The sequence below is a fragment of the Bacillus rossius genome, chromosome 5 (assembly GCF_032445375.1).
Source record: "Bacillus rossius redtenbacheri isolate Brsri chromosome 5, Brsri_v3, whole genome shotgun sequence".
In the NCBI taxonomy this organism is placed as follows: Eukaryota; Metazoa; Arthropoda; class Insecta; order Phasmatodea; family Bacillidae; genus Bacillus; species Bacillus rossius.
The window spans coordinates 27340074-27346073 of NC_086333.1; the positions used below are offsets into that span (position 1 = coordinate 27340074).

Consider the following 6000-nt stretch of genomic DNA (forward strand, 5'->3'; position numbering starts at 1 on the left):
CTCCTCGTGGAACAGCCCAAGGTGTGTGTGTCACATGTAGATAACGCATGACAATGCCGTGTAGTGATTATCGTATCCCTCCTTCCCCACACCAGACGAAAGCGGTGCCCGCGAAGATGATGTGTCTCTGATAACAAGGTTCAGCTTGAGGAAAAACAAAGCAATTTCAAAACTATTAAATATATCCCAGTGGAGTCTATTTACGAAAAGCATTTAAATTTTGCTGAGGGTCGAAAAGTACTTTAGATTTCAATTTAAGTTTTTAAACTGTATTTTTAGAAGAGTTAAAATGGCTAAAAGGTGTGTTTTTAGAGTAATTTTTAGGCGTAAAACGAATGGTACAGATTCTTGAAAGCACTTAAGGAACTTGCATTATACCTTTATCTTCATTTCTATGCCATATGTTACGGTCACAGCTTAAATATCACAGTTGTCCTGTGGACACCAGTTCAGAGCCTTGTGCTTAGAGGCGATACTGTGCTAGAAATAACAGCAAGTTTCGTGCTTATTCACCCGCCTCATTAACGCACACACACTCCGACTAGATGGGCCTTTTAACTTTCTTTATGTCCGTCAAAACTGTTTGCTGTAACCTTATGAAAACAAGTAAACCTAGAGGCAAAATTTCAGCAAATGCTGAAATATCAGTGTTACTCTGATTTTAATAATTTTTAAATCAATATCTAATTTCCCTTGACTTCATGGTCTTGCTCACTAGAGGATTTATCAGAATACAGCAAGAATTAAAAAAAAATTTTTACGATAAATAAATAAATAAAGATATGTAATGCCTAAAAATACCATTTTTTATAGTATTTTTATTTACGAAAAAGCTGCCAATCTAAAAAATTCATTCCCTCACAATTCATCCATCTGTAAAACCTTACTGTGCTATTTAAAGTACTGGTTATTCTGAAGGAGAGCAACGTTCCTGACAGAAATTAATTAAAAATTCTTTAATTCTTAATTACTTCCTGACATGTTTTACAATCAATCTCTAACAAGGCGTTGTGAAACTGTAAGTACTTTACCTTAATTAATGGTTAGGTTAAGTAACACATTACTAATACTACTATATTGACAAATGATCAGTTAGACTAGGTTAACTATATTAAAAATAGTTATTGACAGTCTGAACCATTGGTCAGGTTAGCGAATATTTTAAAATGTATGGAAGGTTGGTTAGTTTAGGTTAACGACATTAAAAATACTGTAAAATCATCTGAAAAATTGGTTACGAATTACCAATATAAAATGTATCTAACTTAACATAGCCTTTTTACTATCTTATAATATTTTTAATGTAGCCAAAGAACCATTCAAACAAATTACAGGTAAATTGTAAGGGTCACTGATTTTACATTAAAAAAAAAAAAATTATACAATTTTATTTGATATGCTTCCGAACACTACAGACATAGCTACCTTTAATTACACTTAAAAAAAAAATGTTTTATTATTCATACTGGTTTCTGTGAAATACAATTTAATTTTTATTTTTACATGAATATTAATGTTAAGTATATAATTACAACATGAACTAAGTGCTGTGTATAGTGGTAATGGTTTTTAAAAGGAATTTTATAATTATAATTTGGAAACCATGTATACGTGAAATGCTGTCTCATATAATACCATTACCGCCATTTTAAATGTTTGTCTATCTGACTGGTATGACTAGTGTAAAGAGCATATTTTATTAAGAATGGAAACAGTCAATAGTACTGGTGGTTATGTGTTTGTAACTGTTAAGATTTAATTTATTAATTTTTTCAGTTTATATTGTTTAGAATGTTTCATTGTTTTTCTAATATGATGGATTTGTAATTTTTGCATTAAAAGCACTATTTTGATTTACATGGATTCATATGGAGGGCTAAATTATGAAATTGAATTTATGGGGTTAAGTGCGACAAATATGGAAAGGTTAATGAAATGGATGAGGGCAGCGAAAAAATGTACCTGCCTCCTATCTAGATGAGTGTCTTTCTTTCCTTAAAATTCATTACCATATTTTTAACCTTTTTAAACATTTGCCCATGCATCAACATGCGTTTTAAAAGCGTAACCAAAACTGTTTTCCATGAGATTGCCCTATTTGTTGGTGCCGCTCTACCCGAAGATCCTTAGGATTCTTTAATGTCAGTATGTTACAGCCAGGGTTTTAATGTTTTTGGTAATCATTCCTTATTAAGTATTCAGATCAAAGTTTTATATATAATTCATAATTTCGAAAACAAGTATATTTTGATTATGGTATAAACATATTTAAATACTCAATTGCTACAAAGACCAATTGCTCCCCAGAACAATGTTTCTCTAAGTTTTATACAAATTTTCAAAAGAAAATATATTTTCATATTATAGAGCTCAGTGGCATCTCGTCAGGGCAAGCAAGGCAAGCAGTGCTTGCCCAGGCAGTTTGCAGACAATGTATTTTTTAAATAAATATTTTATTCAGAATAGTATTTTACTTTGGCTCGTGCAGTTAGGTGTATGTATTTGTTACACTATCTTCTTGAGACCCAGTACTGAGCGCTGTGCGCTATAAGAAAACAACTCGTCGACACACAAAACATGCTGTTTTAGAAGCGTTGCTAGGTTTAGAAGTGCTGGTAGGACCGCTTTCAGCAGGAAGGCTGCCGCAGTACTTTCCTTTCGGAAGGGGGGTGGCATGGTAAAAGGTTCGAGGAGGGGATTGGCTGTAAAAACACGTGGTAGATGCTATGAAGGTAGCGCTTTCTTGCCGAACTCAAGCGAACATGGCCGAAGCAGACGGTGGAATTCTTCCGCCGACTGCTTCGGCTATGTCCGCCACAGTTCGGCAGGGCAGGTGGCGAGGTCGCGTTTCAGTCGGCGGTCGTCTCTCAGGGCGCGCGCATCTCTCTCGCGGGCTGTTGTCTGGGAGTTCCCTGCGCCCTATTGGGTAACCAAAGGCTGGCAGTGCGTGGGGGATTTGTGGGCGTACGGGAGGCGGCCTAGCAGCGCCATCTGCTACCGACCGCGTCCCGCGGGTGGCAGATACGGGAGCCTAGCTCGAGAGTTGCAATCTCGCTGGAGTGACTGTGAATAACCACGTACCAGTTAACAGAGTTTCTGAATAAGTATGAATATAGTTTCTTTCCTGTTGGTACAAAAAATACCAACATTTAATTTTTACTATTCTAGTACATTTTTATGAGCTTCTTCTCTTTATTTTAAGTACTTACTTTGCCATGTGTTGTCTGTTTATATATTTTGTACCAGATATCGATGATACTACACTCCCACTTAGTATATAAATAATGTACAGTAGGTATTTTATTATCAGAATAATGTATGCCAAACATTATTATTTTTCAAAAATAGTTTATTATTTTAAAACAATGTCAATTTTTTAACCTGTGGAATAGTCAATTTTCAGTTAAGAAAACGACTTAAATAGCACCCTTTTGTACCTTGAAATCAATATTTTCCCGGGGGAGGGCCCCCGGACCCCCACCCCCCCCCCCCTTCCAGATGTTTTGAGGTGAACGGAGTTGTTGCTTTCCCTCATGTAAACCTCACGCCTCGCCACTGATAGAGCTTTGCATCTCAAACCAAGGAGATAGCCAGGATATTGAGAAGGAGGGGGTCCAGTACAACCATTATATAATTTCTTACAAGAAATTAATCTTTAGAATAGAAATGGTAAATATTTACTTGGGCGGTATTTCCGAAAATAAATGTTAAAAATCCGAAAATACCTTTATCATATGCTCTTCAACTTCCTCTTTCCATTAAAAGCGGCGGAGATAAGAAATTCCAAATACTTTAGGAGATATCGAATTTTTTAATTTTGCAATACAAGACCTGTGTAACCATTCGAGCGGCGCCATTTTTGTTATTTTGCCGTGTGTTCGTGAGACGTGAATACGTGAATCGTGAATGCGTAATTAATAAAATGGTTGATTAGGTCAGGTCAGTTACATTATTAATACTTTCAAACTAAGCCGACATTAAAAATTATTTTGTGAATTAATTTTAATGGCTGTTTAGTTTTAAAATATTTATAATGTAACTGACCTGACCAAACAAACCCGGACAAAGGGTGAACAGTAAACTAAAATGGTCGATTATGTCAGGTCAGTTACATTATAAATACTTTCAAACTAAGGTGATATTAAAAATAATGTGAATTAATTTTAATTATTCCTTAGTTTTAAATTATTTATAATGTAACTGACCTTACCTAACAAACCCGTAACAAAGGATGTACAGTAACAACTGACGTAAATTTTTTTGTTACTTATTACTTGCGCAACAATATCAAAATAACAAATAAGACTTTAAAATTAGAAACGTTAAAAACTCACGTAAGTTGGAGGCGGTAATTAAACACCGTTTTAAACAATAATTGAACTAAATAATCACGTATTAGTTAATTTGAATTCTGGCCTATCACGAACAATCACGTGACATCATTATCCAATAAAAAAAAATACTCGTACGTAAACAAGAAACAATGGTACACGCACGCCACAGGAATGCGCTGGTTTTGTGCTGGAATTTAAAAATTCGATATCTCCTAAAGTATTTGGAATTTCTAATCTCCGCCGTTTTTAATGAAAAGAGGAAGTTGAAGAGCATATTATAAAGGTATTTTCGGATTTTTAACATTTTTTTTTCGCAAATACCGCTCAACTACATATGAAGAAATTTAAAAATTCGATATCTCCTAAAGTATTTGGAATTTCTAATCTCCGCCGCTTTTAATGAAAAGAGGAAGTTGAAGAGCATTACATAAAGGTATTTTCGGATTTTTAACATTTTTTTTCGGAAATACCGCCCAAGTAAATATTTACCATAGAAATTTATTAATTTAAAATTAAAATTGTTTGTCTCACTAAGATCTCAGGAAATAACATAATATAATTTTAGTATTCCAACATTTACACAAAGCATTTTAGAGTAATGATTTTGCTTAAGAAAAGAAAACTCAAACTTTTATATCTAGTTTATATTTGTTTTAATACTTTTTTAAGTACATATTTGATTTTATTAGACAAGTTATAAATACATACTACATATTAATGTTAATAAATACATGAAACACACATGCCAAGTTTTTAAGAAAGACAAACCTGCACCTGTGCAAACCCCACGCATGTACTTGGAAATACGATTCCTGCCGTTTATGTGTATGAGGGCTGTAATATGGAGGAAATACAATAAGGATTACAAAAATATTTCCAAAATGATATCTGTGTTACCTTATTTAGCTAAATTGGTATTATTTTCTAGTTGTTTTCGCATGTTTATTTTTTTTTTATTCCGAAAGGGACCTCCAGGACTTCCCTGGCTTCGTCACTGCTTAAACAGAACCAATTCCTTTATAAATTTTTTTTATTTAAAAATACAAATGGATACACTTTATACGGAACTTTTAACAAACTAAAAATGAATATTGGCACAAATAATATCAATACCTAAAGTCGAGTCAGAACCAGAAGATGGCACGTAGAATAAAAAAAAAGTATAATCAAACAATACAACTGCTTTAGTTCGCGCCAACCATAGTAAATAATGGTCCATAGATATAAGGGAATAGCATACAACTTCCAGCATATATATAAAATATAAAAACTTATCAATCTTTTTTTAATACCAAATTTTTAACAGCTGATCAAAGGTTACGTTTTGATAAAAGGAACTATCTCGACTTGCTACATCATAAGGTACATGATTGGCAAAAGAAAACATTTTTTTTAAATTGGTTGAATGGTTGTTGGTTTCCGAACACAACTAGAATAGATGCACACAGGTCGACGACACTGGAGTGAACTGCATAACAATGAGCTAATATAACTGGGTTTTCAAACAAGATCTTTCACTCATAGGAAGCGGTCATGACTGAGCGATAAGAGGAGCATTTTTTTTTTCAAAATACCATACCCAAACCATAATATTATTCATATCACACAGGCATGACCATTTCGCTTAAAAATATTTTTCATTTCAGCCCATGTGGCTAACAAATTT

General features: G+C 33.7%; 1 protein-coding gene across 1 annotated transcript in view; it reads right to left on the minus strand.

Moving 5' to 3' along the window:
* LOC134531661 (DNA repair protein RAD50-like) overlaps positions 1–5506 on the minus strand; it is a 280275-nt gene extending 274769 nt beyond the window's left edge. Inside the window, exons 1-2 of the mRNA XM_063367439.1 lie at positions 5448–5506; positions 5232–5328 (exon numbers count right to left, since the gene is read on the minus strand). The gene's annotated coding sequence lies outside the window, so the exon portion shown is untranslated. The remainder of the gene's footprint in view (positions 1–5231; positions 5329–5447) is intronic.
* Between the last annotated feature and the right edge of the window lie 494 nt (positions 5507–6000).